Source organism: Papio anubis, chromosome 1 (genome assembly GCF_008728515.1).
Source record: "Papio anubis isolate 15944 chromosome 1, Panubis1.0, whole genome shotgun sequence".
Taxonomy (NCBI): domain Eukaryota; kingdom Metazoa; phylum Chordata; class Mammalia; order Primates; family Cercopithecidae; genus Papio; species Papio anubis.
In genome coordinates this window covers 19,667,286-19,685,286 of record NC_044976.1, presented here as the reverse complement: position 1 = coordinate 19,685,286, position 18,001 = coordinate 19,667,286, and the positions used below count along the sequence as shown (strand labels likewise).

General features: G+C 43.7%; 1 pseudogene across 1 annotated transcript; it reads right to left on the bottom strand.

Annotated features, from left to right (window-relative positions):
- Positions 1 to 6,500: 6,500 nt before the first annotated feature.
- LOC110742561 lies at positions 6,501 to 8,805 on the bottom strand (annotated as a pseudogene). Its single transcript, XR_002520370.2, has one exon. The product of XR_002520370.2 is annotated as an E3 ubiquitin-protein ligase PPP1R11 pseudogene (transcript).
- Positions 8,806 to 18,001: the final 9,196 nt, after the last annotated feature.

Sequence of the window (18,001 nt, the reverse complement as noted above, 5' to 3'; positions counted from 1 at the left end):
TACACTGAGCTGAGATCGTGCCACTGCATTCCAGCCTGGGCGACAGAGCGAGACTCTGTCTCAAAAAAAAAAAAAAAAAAGCAGCTGGGCACGGTGGCAAGCACCTGTAGTCCCAGCTACTCCAGAGTCTGAGCTGGGAAGATTGCTTGAGCCTGGGAGGTTGCAGCTGCAGTGAGCTGAGATTGCACCACTGCACTCTATCCTGAATGACAGAGAAAGACCCTGTCTCAAAAAAAAGGAAAAGAAAAATCATGGTTGGGAGGGAACACCAAGGGTGTGGCCAAGCAACCATTTGGTAAGGAGATTCATGCAAATAGAAGAGAGCCAGACGCTGTTCATCTGGAATGGAAGGATGACCCCAAAGGCATTTTGGAGACTGTTGGAGCTACTTATCCCAGCACAGGCCCAGAATGCTAAGGCCTTGGGAACAAAATGATTTCAGTGCTCCTCGGCCACCCCAGCTGTGTAGCTCAGGCTGCTCCTCCAGCAGGCACAGACAGTAGACCTTTGTGAAGTCTGCATGGTGCCATCTCCACTGGTCCAAAGAGTGCATGAGATGTGGGACATGCCTGTCTCCACCTACATTTTAAAGGATGGAGCCACCCGGAGCCTTGGCATCATGACCCAGGCAGAAGCTATCACAAGGGTGAGACCACCTCAGAGAGCCTCCAACAGGGAAATCCTTAGCAGAGATGTGGGAGTGGGGCTGTTCCCAAGACCCTAGAAAGGTAGAGCCATGGACATGCAGTTCCAGCTTGGGACAGCTGTAGGCACCGTACTCTAACCTATGACAGGTGTGGTATGGGCTGGGCCTAGCAAAGCCATGGGAACAAGGTTGTCTGGAGGCTTGGGAGTCCAGTCCCCAACCCAGTGTGTCCAGATTGCAGAATATCGAGTCAAGAAAGAATATTCTGGAGCCTTAAGATTTAATGTTTGCCTTGTTGGGTTTTTTATTTGGTTGAGATCTCTTACTTCTTTTTTCTTTCCTACTCCTGTTTGGAATAAAAATGCCTGTCCTTGCCTGTGCCACCATTGTATTTAGAAAGCACATAGCTTGTTTGATTTCATAGGCTCACTGCTGAAGAACAATTTGCCATTTGCCTCAGGATAGATCACACTTTTTTTTTTTTTTTTTTTTTGAGACGGAGTCTCGTTCTGTCTCCCAGGTTGGAGTGCAGTGGCGCAATCTCGGCTCACTGCAACCTCCACCTCCCAGGTTCAAGCAATTTTCTGCCTCATCCTCCCAAATAGCTGAGATTACAGGCACCCGCCACCACGCTGGGCTAATTTTTGTATTTTTAGTAGACAGAGAGTTTCACCATCTTGGCCAGGCTGATCTTGAACTCCTGACCTTGTGATCCACCCATCTCAGGCTCTCAAAGTGCTGGGATTACAGGCGTTAGCCACCGCGCCTGGCCTTTTTTTTTTTTTTTTTTTTTTTTTTGAGTACAGAGTCTTGCTCTCAGCTCACTGCAACTTCCGTCTTCTGGGTTCAAGCGATTCTTTTGCCTCAGAGTAGCTGGGACTACAGGCATGCACCACCATGCCTGGCTAACTTTTGTATTTTTAGTAGAGATGGGGTTTTGTCATGTTGGCCAGGCTGGTCTCAAATGCCTGGCCTCAACTGATCCTCCCACCTCAGCCTTCCAAAGTGCTGGGATTATAGGCGTAAGCCACCGCACCTGGCCTTAATCACACTTTTGAGTCACTTATATCTGATTTAGATGAGATTCTGGACTGAAGACTTTTGAGTCGTTGCTAGAACAAGATCTTGGGAGCTATTGAGATGGAATTTTGCATGGAGAAGACCATGAATTTGGGGATCCAGGGGAAAATCCTGTGGTCTGAATGTTGGTGTGCCCCCCAAATTTATATGTTGGAACCTAATACCCAATAGGATAGCATTAAGAGGTGGGGCCTTTAGCAGGTGACAAGGTCATAAGATGGGGTTAGTGCCATTATAAAAGAGGTCAGAAGGCTGGGTGCAGTAGCTCATGCCTATAATCCTAGCATTTTGGAAGACCAAGGCAGGTACGTTACTTGAGCCTAGGAGTTCAAAACCAGGCTGGGCAACATGGTGGAAACCTGTCTCTATAAAGAATACAAAAACTACCCAGGCATGGTTGTGCATGCCTGTAGTCCCAGCTACTCGGGAGGCTGAGATGGGAGGATCACCTGAGCTCCTGGATGTTGAGGCTGTAGTGAGCCTTGATCTTGCCACTGCACTTCAGTCTGGGTGACAGAGTAAGACCCTGACTCAAAAAAAAAAAATTAATTAAAAAACAAAAGAGGTCAGAAGGAGCTGGTTAGCACCCTTCTGCCATGTGAAGGCACAGAGAAGGCACCATCTACGATTAGTAGGCCCTCATCAGACACCAAATCTTCTGACGCCTTGAACTTGGATTTCCCAGCCTCCAGAACTGTGAGAAATAAATTTCTGTTGTTTATAAATTACCCGGTTTAAGATATTTTGTTGCAACAGCAGGAACAGGAGAAGACAGTTGCCCAACATTGTGAATGTACTGGAAGCCACTGAACTGTACACTTTAAAATTATTGAAATGGTGAACGTTATGTGACTTTTACCTCAATTCAAAAAAGAAAAGAAGTATTGATACGTGCTACAAAATGGGCAGATCTTGAAAACATATGCAAACTGAAAGAAGCCAGCTACAAAGGACCACATATTGTATAATTCCATTTTTTTGAAATGTCCAGAATAGGCAAATCCACGGAGACAGAACGTCGATTGGTAGCTGCCTAGTGCTGGGGTGGGGGGTAAGGAGCAAGAGAAGAGGTTTGAAGGAAAAATGGGGAGTGACTGTTAACGGGTACACGCTTCTTTTTAGGGTGATAAAAATATCCTGAAATTGGTTGTGCTGATCATTTCATAACACTGGGTATGCTAAAAGCATAGAATTATATTCTTTAAATGGGTGAATTGTATGAGATGTGAATTCTATTTAAATATATTTGTTATAAAAAATTCTTGAGTGTGATAACAATGTTACCAGAAAGAGGTCCCAATCTAAACCCCAAGAGAGGATTCTTGGACCTCACACAAGAAGGAATTCAGGGTGAGTTCATAAAGTGAAAGCAAGTTTATTAAGAAAGTAAAGGAATGAAAGAATGTCTATTCCACAGGCAGAGCAGCGGAATGGGCTGCTCAACTGATTATACTTATAGTTATTTCTTGATTATATGCTAAACGAGGGATAAATTATTCATGAGTTTTCCACGAAAGAGGCAAGCAATTCCCAGAAATGAGGATTCCTCCCCTTTTAGGACCATATAGGGTAACTTCCAGATGTTGCCATGGCATTTGTAAACTGTCATGGCACTGTCTATATTCACATATGATGAGCAGCGAGGATGACCAGAGGTCGCTTTCATTGCCGTCTTGGTTTTGGTGGGTTTTGGCTGGCTTCTTTACTGCATCCTGTTTTATCAACAGGGTCTTTGTGACTTGTATCTTGTGCTGACCTGCTGTGTCATCCTGTGACTAAGAATGCCTAACCTCCTTGGAATGCAGCCCAGTAGATCTCTCCCTCCCTCCCCTCCCTCCCTCCCTCCCCTCCCTCCTCCTCCTCCCTCCTCCTCCTCCCTCCCTTCCCTCCTTCCCTCCTTCCCTCCTTCCCTCCTTCCCTCCTTCCTTCCTTCCTTCCTTCCTTCCTTCCTTCCTTCCTTCCCTTCCTTCCTTCCTTCCTTCCCTTCCTTCCTTCCTTTCTCGGTTTGATCCCAGGACAGGCTGGGAGCAATGTACGATCTCATGCTCATCTCACCCGCAGCCTCCGCCGAGGGTTCCAGCTGATTCTCCTGCCTCAGCCTCCTGGTAGCTGGGATTACAGGTGTGTACCACATGCCCAATTTTTGTATTTTTAGTAGGGTTCACCATGTTAGTCAGGCTGGTCTCGAACTCCTGACCTCATGATCCTGGCCTCCCAAAGTGTTGGGATTTACAGTGAGCACTGCCCCAGCCTTGTTTCAGCCTTGTTTTACCCACCCCCTGTTCAAGATGGAATTGCTCTGGTTCAAATGCCTCTGACATGTTTTCCCCCTCCCTTTTACAAGGGTCCCCTTAATCCTAAGGGTTATAGAGGGACAAAGATCAATCTTCTGTGACTTCTTCAGGCTGGATAGGGGAGATGATATTCCTGCCTAATTATTAGGGTCTCTTGTATTTAGGGTAGAGAGGAGTTCAGTCAGAAATCATCTGTATGGTGAGGGCTACTCATAACTCTGAGTTCTGACAAAAGGTGGTATCTGGAAGATTAATAAGTGTTCAATTTAAGAAACCATTGAGTAAGCTTTTGCTGCATTCCTACACAAAGAGTACAATGGCAATATATTCCACAACAGTAAAGCAAAATAAGTTAAATTATCCCAGGTAAGGTAAATTAAGAAGGTTTCCCGCCGGGCACGGTGGCTCAAGCCTGTAATCCCAGCACTTTGGGAGGCTGAGACGGGCAGATCACAAGGTCAGGAGATCGAGACCATCCTGGCTAACACGGTGAAACCCCGTCTCTACAAAAAAAATACAAAAATCTAGCTGGGCGAGGTGGTGGGCGCCTGTAGTCCCAGCTACTCAGGAGGCTGAGGCAGGAGAATGGCGTAAACCCGGGAGGCAGAGCTTGCAGTGAGCTGAGATCCAGCCTCTGCACTCCAGCCTGGGCAACAGAGCGAGACTCTGTCTCAAAAAAAAAAAAAAAAAAAAAAGAAGGTTTCCCATGAACCAGGCAACTGTTGGAACCAAGCTGACATAAGGTTGCTAGCTGATTCCAATACGTGCCCAGAAATAGAATATTGGTCTAGATTTTTACATTAGCCATCCCTCTTGTTTCTTCTTAGCTGTAGCCAGAGATCATTGGTTGGTTCACAGGAATAAGCAGGGTCAGTCTCAATTGTAGAAAAAAAACTCAAAAACAACTGACGGGACTAGAACTTAGTAACAAGCGCACCATAGTTCTCGAAACAATTTTTCTCTCTCCAGCCCTCATTTTTACTAAAGATAAATCATTGTAAGACTGATTTGTTTGCAAAATAAGCATTAGTCTTATTATACTTGGCCTGATTATTTGTATAAAGTGCAACAAGAATAATTATTTGCCATGTAGACTCCTTTTTAAATGGACTTTGATGGAACTTTGCTCCATAAGAAATCTTGGATAAGACTTTTTTTTTTTTAAAGTCAAGCCAAGCCATGTGTTATTCCTGTCAAATACCTGTATGAGTTGGGTAAATTTCTCTCCTCTTGAGGTCCCAATATAACTTGGGGCTCCTGGGCCTGTCAGAAAGTGACATTCTTTACTTACCACAGGTCAGGAACCCTGTACAGGGACTGTGTAGACAAGGCATAAAGCCAGTTTTCCCAAGGGCCTGTTATTGGCTCTATATGTCAATTTTGATTCCTTAAAGAAAAACATGCCATTCCAGTCAAAGCCTTGGTAAAATTACCAGTTTCTCCAATTGTGTCCTGTCACAAATGAAGACAGATGCTTACTGCACTAATGCAAATAACTATATTGCCATAAGTTAAAAATACTCACAAATGGTTTCCAAATTCTGGATAAATAAGGTAGAGAGAAACAAATATGCCCCAACTTTTGTTTATAGGAGCATACTTCACTCAATTATCAAAGACTGTAAATAGGCCAGGCGCGGTGGCTCACGCCTGTAATCCGAACACTTTGGGAAGCTGAGGTGGACAGATCATGTGAGGTCAGGAGTTTGAGATCAGCCTGGTCAACATGGCAAAAACCTGTCTCTACTAACAATATAAAAAATTATCTGGGTGTGGCAGTGCACACCTGTAGTCCCAGCTACTTAGGAGTCTGATGCACAAGAATTGCTTGAACCCAGGAGGTGGAGGTCGTGAGCTGAAATGGCGCCACTGCACTCCAGCGCCTGGGCAACAGAGCGAGACTCTGTCTTAAAAAAAAAAAAAAAAAAAAAGTAAATAGCTTAAAAGTTATCTTGCCTCTGAAAAACAAAACAAAGGACATTTTAAGCAAAAAGTCATAAAAGGATTATTTCAGTCTTCTGTTATTAGTTCAGTCCATGCAATTAACACCTGTTCTGCTTGATATTCATAAACATTTCAGCTATGACAGTCCTGGAAGTTTTTCCTCTATTCTAATGTCACAATCTCCAAAGTTATCAGAAACCTGCCTTTAAGAGCACCCGTCAAGGCTGGGCACGGCAGCTCACGCCTGTAATCCCAGCACTTTGGGAGGCCGAGATGGGCAGATCACGAGGTCAGGGGATCAAGACCATCCTGGCTAACACAGTGAAACCCCATCTCTACTAAAAATACAAAAATTAGCCGGGCGCGGTGGCGGGCGCCTGTAGTCCCAGCTACTCGGGAGGCTGAGGCAGGAGAATGGCGTGAACCCGGGAGGCGGAGCTTCCAGTGAGTGGAGATCTCGCCACTGCACTCCAGCCTGGGCGACAGAGCGAGACTCCGTCTCAAAAAAAAAAAAAAAAAGGAACACCCGTCAAAGACCTATAGCTGATTATAAACCACCTTTTGAAGAGGATTAAAACAAGACAACAATTGTCTGTGGATGACAAAAAGTCTTAGGGCAGCCATTGTTAAAGTCACATTTGACTAGGAATTGTGGTTACTTCTATGGCTTTCAATGATTTTACATAACAATTATAACTATTAATAACATAGGCATTTCCCATAATTTTGGAACACATACCAATAACATATTTATACAAATATAACCCAAAGAAAGCCAAACACCATTTCACATTTGACAATGCTTCCTGTATGACTTTCTGTGTGTGTGATTTTGGGTTATTTATTTTGTGCATCTGTGGCAATGAATGAGATCTCAGTGGTGGTGTGGATTTGACTGGTCTCTACAACTGTGTATGGCAAAAGAACTGGCAAAAGAAAATGACAACCAGATCCCAGCAAAGGGGTAGGGAGGGCCAAGAGAACTGAACATCTGGGCTGGCAGAGAAATCAAAGCCTAGGAATTAAGAGGTAAGAGTGTAGTGTAGGGGATATACCCCCATCTCTTTGCTCCTTCCCTTTTCCTTCCTCTCCCAGGGACCCAGGTCCTTGGGACTACACTGAATCTGTCTCTGAAGCTGAAAAACAAAAGGCTGAGGAGATAGTTGGCTCTAAGTGACCAGTTTCAAGCCAGCTTTGTCAGAAATCCTGGATCACAGGAGAAGGGTGGGAAGAAAGGATATGATTATTCTTGTTCCATCTTCCATTAGAGGTGAGAATGACGAGGAACTCTCTTCTAACTCCTCTCGAGGGCATGAGGAGAGTTAGCAGGAGAAGGGCTGGGAGCCCTGAGGTCTCCTGTAGGACCTCATATCCCACAGGCAAGGACTAAGAATTAGGATTAAATATTTTAGTGGGATAGCTCTAAACCAGTATTAGCAAGCACAGTCAGGGTGAGAATTTCTGGAATCTGACTGGGACCCTGGCAGTGAAAGCTGGGACTGTTGAAAACCCAATTTCGGTGTTTGCTACTCAAGTTGAGAGTGCACGGCCAAGATAACCAGATCCCAGGACAGGCAGTTTGACAGCGAGAACAAAAGGAAGAGGCTGGGACCAAGGTGCCTAGATCCCTGGAGAGAGAAGGGTGAGTATTGGGAGGAAAAATGAGAACTGGGGGAACTCAGGAGTCTGGGTTCTGAAATAGCAGCAAGTCAGAATTCCAGGATCTCTGTCTACCCTCCTCTTCCTCTTCCCTCTATCAGGCAGAAGAGAGAGAAGGAGGGTACTGGAGAAGAAGCCACATGGATACATTCAGGAAGGGTGGGGGAAAGAGGAATTTAGCGCTGCATTGGCCCTGCTGGGGGCTGGGAAGGGTCAGGAGGCCGGGAAGGCGTGGTGGGGGTCGGTCCCAGGGTTGCACGACGCCATCCTTTGCGGTGGCCACGTACAGTGTGTATGATCACAGGCCTCTTCTTCCTCCTCATCACTTTCCGTGGAGCTGTCGCCAAAAGCCCTGGGTTTTTCATAAATACAGCAGCATTTTGATGAGCGGCGGCGCATGCGCTCATTGTCCACAGTGTCACTTGTCCATTCCACCTTTTTCTCTGGTTTCCGTTTCCGAAGTTTGATGGTAAAGCTGCGGTTCTCCGGCTCGGTTGTCACGGTAACCGTTGTCTCAGTGACAGTCTCGCTCAGCCCAGCCCCTGCCTCGGCCATGGCTAAGGCTCAGGAGAGGGAGGAGAGGAGGAAGGGGGATGAGACACCCTTCTCTTTTTATGCCTCAGGTCTAGGAGAAGCAGTATTGGATTCAGTGGTAGTCAGGATCCTCCACCTTCTTTTTACCCCCTCCTCCTGGGCCTCCTCTTCTCCACCCCCTGGGGATAACCTGACCAACTCCCCTTCCGACTCTGCTTCTGGGTGATTTTTTTATACAAATAAGTCAAATATATCATTTTTGGACTTTAGGGGACCTAATATCTAAAACATTAATTAAGTCAGAAAAAGATATAATTTATAATTTGATTTTGGAAAGTTGGTCAAATATCAAAGGTTTAAAATACTTGCTATTATAAAATAGAATTCTAGGTCACCCTAAGTTATTCATTTAGCCAAAAATAACTCAAAAATTTTTAAAAGGCATAAAACTTTACTTATTGATAGAGGGAAGACTTAGCTTTCCAAACAATCTATCTCTTGTCTTTCCTTTCTTTTTCCTGTGGTTTATTCAAAAGGCAAACAAAAATCTTCATTATCCTTTAATATTACATACACATCTTGTTCATGGCCAAGCGTGGTGGCTCATACCTGTAATCCCAGCACTTTGGGAGGCCAAGGTGGGTGGATCATTAGAGGTCAGGAGTTTGAGACCAGCCTGACCAACATGGTGAAACCCCATCTCTACTAAAAATACAAAAAAAAAAAAAAAAAGAATAGCTGGGCGGAGTGGTGCGCACCTATAGTCCCAGCTACTCAGGAGGCGGAGGCAAGAGAATTGCTTAAACCAGGAGGTGGAGGTTGCAGTGAGTTGAGATCACACCACTGCACTCCAGCCTGGGCGACAGAGACTCTGGCTCAAAAAAAAAAAAAAGAAAAAAGAAAAAAATAGAAAACCTTGTTGTGCTTTTATTCCAATGTTCAATTTATGGAAAAACTTTAATTTCAGCCAATATGTTTACACACAGAATGTTATATGTAAAATGCTTGTTTTTTGGTACTATAAGGAAAAATTAGCATTTAGACAAAAAGTTTTTTTAGCAAGGTAATTTTACTTTTGCTGAAAGGGTGCTTTTGGCAGATGGAAGAATGACGAGAGCACACCTGAACAAAGGAGGGAAGCAATGTTTTATTTTTTATTTTTTATTTTTTTTGAGATGGAGTTTCGCTCTTCTTGCCCAGGCTGGAGTGCAATGGCGCAATCTCGGCTCACTGCAACCTCCGCCTCCCGGGTTCAAGCGATTCTCCTGCCTCAGCCTCCCTAGTAGCTGGGATTACAGGCATGTGCCACCACGCCCGGCTAATTTTTTTAGTAGAGACAGGGTTTCTCCATATTGGTCAAGCTGGTCTCGAACTCCCGACCTCAGGTGATCTGCCCACCCTGGCCTCCCAAAGTGCTGGGATTACAGGCATGAGCCACCAAGCCCGGCCAGCACTCTTTATTTTTTAAGCAGCTTGTTTTTGCTACTGTGTTTTGTCTTCATTGACTGGAGCTAGACCTTACAATTTAAACTAAAACCTGACTGGCTAATAATTTAAAACTTTTTAAAATAGGTAAAGGCAATAGAGAACAAAGGAAAAGAGGAAGTTGTTTGCAAAAGGACTTAGAAAAGTAATAATATTTTTAAATAACGAAGAGGCATAAGCTGCAAGTTGGAACATGCCTGTGAGCACGTTTAGCATAAATGGTTTGGTTAAAGTACAAGTACATCGAATGTACTTTTTAAAAAATATTTAACAGCTACATAGAATAGGGCTTAACAAAGAGTTAACAACACAAAGCAAGGAGGCTTGAAAGAAGTTAGTTTTTAAAAGAAATATTCTTTCTAACACTTATGATTTATTTTTTAACAAGAAGAGAAACTTTGAAGAGGAAACTTTTTACTTTCTACGCAGAATTTCTTTTACAAGATTAATTTTTCACAAATCTTATGCAACTTGCTCAAACCTTCAGCTTTATCCTATCTAACTTAAAACAATCCTTTAACCCTATAAACTAGGCCAAAAAGAAAGCACTCACATTCCTATGCCTTCTTATAATCTTTTACCAAAAACATATTTCACTTTTCTTTTTTTTTTTTTTTGAAATGGAGTCTCACTCTGTTGCCAAGGCTGGAGTGTAATGGCGCGATCTCGGTTCACTGCAACTTCTGCCTCCCGGGTTCAAGCGATTCTCCTGCCTCAGCCTCCCCAGTAGCTGGGACTAAGCAGCGCACCACCACACCCGACTAATTTTTGTATTTTTAGTAGAGACGTGGTTTTGCCATGTTGGCCAGGCTGGTCTCGAACTCCTGACCTCAGGTGATCCACTCGCCTCGGCCTCCAAAAGTGCTGGGATGACAGGCGTGAGGCACCAGGCCTGGCCTTACATTTCACTTTTCTTACACACCTTGCAAGCAGAAGTGTTTCTTCAGTAGTCTCAATTACATGTTACAATAATGTTAACTCTTAGCAACTTTTATTTTTGCTGAAAAATCTGGTAAGTGATTCTAATTATGTACCAGGAGTAGAACCTAAGACACCAGACAGAAACGCAGATGAGGTCTAACTCTTTCCAGCTGCAGGTCATGACTAACTCCACCTGTCCCCAGACTTTAATGACTTAAAAGCAGGTCAGTGGAAAGATTTTCAAAAGTCAAAGAAGCAGTTTATGACGTTAAAGCATTTAGCAAACCTAATAGCTGGCTTGCCTAATTTAGACCAAATATCTAAATTTTGAAGACATTTTTATTTTACCAATAATCTTTAAAACTGTCTTTATTTCCCAAAGCTTACTAAAGTCACATGAACTGAAAAGCATTGCAATTTTTATTTTTCTGACAAAATATTTAAGGGCTTATTGTTTTTAAACCAATTAATCAGAGCTCTTTCTTATATAAACATCACACACACAACACATAAAAATACACAGAAGATCCAGTAGTTGTAAGATTTTTCATTTGCCAGTTTTTAAGTTTCTTTTTAGAGCATGTAGTTTCTTTCTTTTTAAAAAAATTATTTACATATTTTTGAGACAGGGTCTCACTCTGTCACTCAGGCTAGAGTACAGTGGTGCAATATCAGTTCACTGCAACCTCTGCCTCCCAGGTTCAAGTGATTGTCATGTCTCAGTTTCCCAAGTAGTTGGGATTACAGGCATGCACCACCACATCTAGCTAATTTTTGTATTTTTAGTAGAGACGGGGTTTTGTCATGTTGGCCAGGCTGGTCTCGAACTCCTGGTCTCATGTGATCAACCCACCTTGGCCTCCTAAAGTGCTGGGATTACAGGTGTGAGCCACCACACCTAGCTAATTTCTAGGACCTAATAAGCCCATACAGCTGGAAGGCAAAACAGATTCCCCCCAAATTAAGGGTCTCATTTTTACACCAGATCCTGGATCCCCAAAAAGGAGGGAATCAGCCCATCTCCCAACGGAGTCTTATCTCTCAGTGGCAGTGGGGACATATCCATACCTTCTAGGCGGCCAAGAGCATGCTTCTCTGATCCAAACATGTGAAGAGTTGAGAATCCTCCCTTAATTGCCATTAGCAATGCCCAAAAGTATATCCTCCACCTAGTTATTACACACCAAAGCTCTCTCATAATGTGAAGTAATTTCTGATACCACCCAAAGTAAGAAACGTCAGATAATACAATGCAAAACAGAACAGAGCCTTAGATTTCCAGAGGGATCAATCTATTCAGTTCTAATTCCTGGGGTTTCAGGAGGAAAATAGAGGTTTTTCCCAAAACAGTATCTGTGGCATCTCCTCCGTTCTTCCCAAGGAGTCACAGGCTGTTAGAAATTATCTCAGGTCCTTTTGTCTGGACGTGGAGGCTCACGCCTGTAATCTCAGCACTTTGGGAGGCCGAGGCAGGCGGATCACAAGGTCAGGAGTTTGAGACCAACCTGGCCAACATGGTGAAACTCTGTCTCTATTTAAAAAAATACAAAAATTAGCCAGGCGTGGTGGCGGGCGCCTGTAATCCCAGCTACTCGGGAGGCTAAGGTGGGAGAATCTCTTGAACCTCAGGAGGCAGAGGTTGCAGTGAGCCAAGATTGCACCATTGCACTCCAGCCTGGGTGACAGAGCAAGACTCTGTCTTCAAAAAAAAAAAAAAAAAGAAAGAAATTATCTTAGGTCCTCTCATGTGGACAGGCAAGAAGACAAAATGGAGAAAAACAATCCAGTCAACTAAGGAGAAAACAATTTTTTTCTTTAGAAAAATAAGATCCAAAAGAGAAAAAAATATAAAGATCTTTTAAATATACTTATAACTTGAATATCTGCTTTTAACTAAGCTGATTTTAACCATAGCACTCTTTAAAAAAGAAATCTTTTTAAATCTCTTATTACCCAACTGTAGCCTGGCCAAATGGCCAATATTTCTGGCTTTCGAACTTTACTAAAGGTAACCTCATAGCACCTCAGGTGCTCAGAGAAAGGAAGATTCAAGAAGGGAAGTCGGAAGTTGTTCATGGAGGGAAAGAGACTCAATGAATGGCAAAGGCCACATGACAGAAATAACTCATTTCCTAGGCCAAAAATTAAACCTGGGCCACAATGGTGAAAAGACAAAGCCTTAGCTACTGAGCTACACCACTGGGCAGTGTCCATTGCTGTTCCCAGAAGGAGCCTAGGAGCAGTCAATTTTGAGCTTGCAATGGCTTTTAACTGCTCAAGATAATTTTTTTTTTTTTTTTTGAGATGAAGTCTCACTCTGTCGCCCAGGCTGGAGTGCAGTGGCTCAATCTCGCTCACTGCAACCTCTGCCTCTGGAGTTCAAGAGATTCTCCTGCCTCAGCCTCCCAAATAGCTGAGATTACAGGCACGTGCCAACATGCCCAGCTAATTTTTGTATTTTTAGTAGAGATGGGGTTTCGTCATGTTGGCCAGGCTAGTTGTGAACTCCTGACCTCAGGTGATAAGCCCACCTCGGCTCCCAGATTCTCACACCCAGCCTCAAGATAATTTTTAAGGCTAACTATGACATGAATCCCAAAACGCCTGTTCCCTGGATGGTGGAAACCAAGAGAAAGTACCGCCATGTGGTATAAGGTCAAGCTCCCAAAGACATCAAACAAGACCAGAGGGAAACCTTGATATGGTTTGACTCCATGTCCCTACCAAAATCTCATCTCAAATTGTAATCCCCTTGGCCGGCTATGCTGGCTCAAGCCTGTAATCCCAGCACTTTGGGGAGACGAGACGGGCTGGATCACTTAGGTCAGGAGATCGACCATCCTGGCTAACAACACGTGGAAACCCCTCGTGCCTCACTAAAAATACAAAAACTAGCCGGGAAGGAGGTGGCTACGCCTGTAGTCCCAGCTACTCGAGGCTGAGGCAGGAGAATGGCGTAAACCCAGAGGCAGAGAGTTTGCAGTGAGCTGGAGATCCGCCACTGCACTCCAGCCCGGTGACAGAGCCAGACCTCGCCTCAAAAAAAAAAATTGTAATCCCCACATGTCAAGGGAGGGACCTGTAATCCTCATGTGTTGAGGGAGGGAGGTGATTGATCATGGGGGCTGTTTCCCCCATGCTTTTCTCATGATAGTGAGTGAGTTCTCACGAGATCTGATGGTTTTATTAGTATTTGGAAGTTTCTCCTTCGCTCTTCTCTCTCTCCTGCTGCCTTATGAAGAAGGTGCCTTGCTTTTCCTTTGCCTTCCACCCTGATTGTAAGTTTCCTGAGCCCTCCCCAGTCATGTGGAACTGTAAGTCAATTAAACCTCTTTCCTTTATAATTTATCCGGTCTCAGGTATTTCTTTATGGCAGTGTGAAAATGGACTAATACAAACCTCATCCGGTTTGTTTTTTGTTTGCTTCAGGGACCTGCAGCAAAGTTTGTAACTGACCAGTTTGCCGGGCTGGTTTGAACAGCAGGCTTATGGGGTTCTAAGCCCATGTTCCATCTGAACAGCAGGCTTATGGGGTTCTAAGCCCATGTTCCATCATAAGGTACCCCTCTTTATGACAGAACGATATAGAAAGACAAATTCATAGCACAAAGTACACCTGATTCACTACGGTTTAAGACTAGCCTCACAAATCCTTTTTCTCATTAATCAAAACTCTGCAGAGGAGACAGTGATTTTTACGATTCCTACAACCAGTTTGCACAGAGAGAGCGCACAAGCCTGACCAGTAAGAAATTCTTACCCTTTTGCCTGCATGCCAGGTTTCTGGGTTCCCTTTCCCTGAGTGACCTTAGTGACCCTGCTTGCCGCACCATAGCCCTGGGGGCCAAGCTGCAACACCAAGGAAAATCATCTTTTTCCTTTCCATGGAACCACAGGCAAAAGCCTCTCAATTTTGTAAGATGCCGTTCAAGGGATTGCATGGGATAACCAAATTAACATTTTCCATCCAGCCAGAACAAAATACGTGAGACAAAACATACATATTAACTACTCTGCTTAGCACCCAGTATTGAACTGGTAAGGCTCAAACTTGCCCCTGTTTGGGCCATATTATCTTTATTCAAAGTGGGGTGGAATGACCTCTGACCAGCAGTTTCAACATTTGGTCTCTGGGCAAGATGGTCACCCTGTATAACAGAAAAGATAGGAAAGGGAAAGGAGAGAATGAGAGAGAGAGAAAAGCATTGCCTGCGATGAGGTGGGGAAGGCAAGGAGCTCAGGCGGGTGGGAGAAAGACCCACCCATTGCAGTGACACTGACTCAAAAGTTCAGGCAGCTGCTTGTCAGTCATGAAGGGATCTTATCCAGCAGACCCATCAGCTCTCAAGTTGCCCTCTTTTGGGGGAGGAAAAAGCTCCTATGTCCCATGGTCCTGTACATGTCTAATCCTGTCACCCATAGCCATCAGCAAGCAGCGCAAGGCAGATTAATTCAAAGATAGGTTAACATCCCCTAATGCCAAATCCTTCTTTTTTTTTTTCCTTTTTGTGGAGAACGGGGTCTCAATATATTGTCCAGGCAGGTCTTGAACTCCTGGGCTCAAGCTGTCTCCCTGCCTGTCCCTCCCTAACAGCTAGGATTACAGCATGAGCCACCGCACCCAGCCCAAACCCAGTTTTTAACCAAGAGGGACTTTACTGAGGGAAGACTCTAACGTAAATATTAGGAAGGACTCTTACCTTCCTAAGTTGGGCCTTGAACCCAAGTTCGGTCAAGCATCCTTGCCTTTTATTAAGAGGGGCCTTTAACCCTGTCTGTCTCAGGAAAAACTAACTCTCCTAAGCTGGGCCTCTAACTCAATTCCATCCTTTACCCGGGTAAAATGTGCCCCACCACTTACCCAAAGTCGGGCAATCCGTGCTTCAGTCTCTTTCCTTTGAGTTGAGGGTCTCCTCAGTATACTCCCTTTGTGGTAGTGAAGAAGATGTTACCAGAAAGGCGTCCGGATCCAGACCCCAAAAGAGGATTGTTGGACCTCGTCCAAGAAAGAATTCAGGGCCAGGCGCGGTGGCTCATGCTTATAATCCCAGCACTTTGGGAGGCCGAGGCAGGTGGATCACTTGAGGTCAGGAGTTTGAGACCAGCCTGGCCAACATATAGTGAGACCCCATCTCTACTAAAAAATACAAAAATGAGCTAGACGTGGTGGCACGCACCTGTAGTCCCAGCTACTTGGGAAGCTGAGGCAGGAGAATCACTTGAACCTGGGAGGTGGAGGTTGTGGTGAGCCGAGATCGCACCACTGCACTCCAGCCTGGGTGACAGAGTGAGACTCTGTCTCTCAAAAAAAAAAATAAGTAAATAAATAATTTGGAGGGATGGAGGAAGATTTACCAAGCAAATGGAGAACAAAAAAAAGCGGGGGTTGCAATACTAGTCTCTGATAAAACAGACTTTAAACCATCAAAGATCAAAAGAGACAAAGAAGGCCATTACATAATGGTAAAGGGATCAATTCATCAGGAAGAGCTAACTATCCTAAATATATATGCACCCAATACAGGAGCACCCAGATTCATAAAGCAAGTCCTTAGAGACTTACAAAGAGACTTAGACTCCCATACAATAATAATGGGAGACTTCAACACTCCACTGTCAACATTAGACAGATCAACAAGACAGAAAGTTAAACAAGCATGTATCCAGGAATTGAACTCATCTCTCTGCAGCAAGCAGACCTGCATAGACATCTATAGAACTCTCCACCCCAAATCAACAGAATACATTCTTCTAGCACCACATCATACTTACTCCAAAATTCGACTAATGAATTAAAGTAAAGCACTCCTCAGCAAATGTACAACAGAAATTATGTGTTCAAACCGCCTCCTGTGACCACAGCAATCAAACTAGAACTCAGGACTAAGAAACTCAATCAAAAACCGCCTAAACTTACATAAAACTGGAACAACCTGTCTTGAATGACTACTGGGTACACATCACTTAAATGAAGGCAGAAATAAAGATAAGCACTCTTTGAAACCACCAGAACAAAGATACAATATACCAGAATCTCTAGACACATTTAAAGCAGTGTGTAGGAGGGAAATTTATAGTACTAAATGCCCATAAGAGGTTATGGGAAAGTGATTCAAAAATTGACACTCTCAACATCGCAATTCAAAGAACTAGAGAAGCAAGAGAGCAAACACATCTCGGGAAGCTTAGCAGAAGGCAAGAAATAACTAAGACTGGAGCAGAACTGAAGGAGGAGATGACAAAACCCCTCCAAAAATCAATGAATCCAGGAGCTGGTTTTTTGAAAAAGACCAACAAAATTGATAATTCACTTGTAGCAAGACTCAATAAAGAAGAAAAGAGAGAAGTAACTCAAATCGACGAATTAAAACAGAAGCGTATACTCACCACCTAACTTTACAGAAATATGCAAACTACCATCAGAGGATGCGGAAAACAGGTCACTTTTACACTGTTGGTGGGATTGTAAACTAGTCTAACCTATTGGTGGAAAGCCAGTATTACATTCCTCAAGGATCTAGAACGACGTACTATATGGCACCCAGCCATCCTTACTACTGGGGATATACCTGTATGATTATGAAATTGCGCTGCTATAAAGACACACATGCACACGATGTTTATTGCAAGCACTATTCACAATAGCAAAGACTTGAATCAACCTCAAAATGTCCACCAGTGACAGGATTGGATTAAGAAAATGGCACATATACACCATGGAATACCATGCAGCCATAAAAAGGGATGAGTTTGTGTCCTTTGTAGGACATGGATGCAGCTGGAACTAATCATTCTTAGCAACCATCAGCAAGAACAGAAAACTAAAATAATCCCATGTTCCTACCCTCATAGGTGGAACTGGAAGAATGAGATCACTTGACTCAGGAAGGGGAACATCACACAATCAGCCTATCATGGGGAGGGGGAGGGGGAGGGATGGTGCATTGGGAGTTATACCTGATGTAAATGACGAGTTGATGGGTGCAGCACACCAACAAGGTACAAGTATACATATATGTAATAAACCTGCACGTTATGCACATGTACCCTACAACTTACAGTATAATAATAATAAATAAATTTAAAAAATAAATAAATAAATAAATAAATAATTTGGGACAAGTTCATAGAGTAAAGAGAAAGCAAGTTTATTAAGAAAGTAAAGGAATAAAGAATGGCTACTCCATAGACAGAGCAGTGGCATGGGCTAGTCAACTGATCATACTTATAGTAATTTCTTGATTATATGCTAAATGAGGGGTGGATGATTCATGAGTTTCTCACAAAAGGGGTGGGCAATTCCGGGAACTGAGGGTTCCTCCCCTTTTTAGACCATATAGAGTAATTTCCAGACATTGCCATGGCATTTGTAAACTGTCATGACGCTTGTGGGAGTGTCTTTTAGCATGCTAATGCATTATAATTAGCTTATAATGAA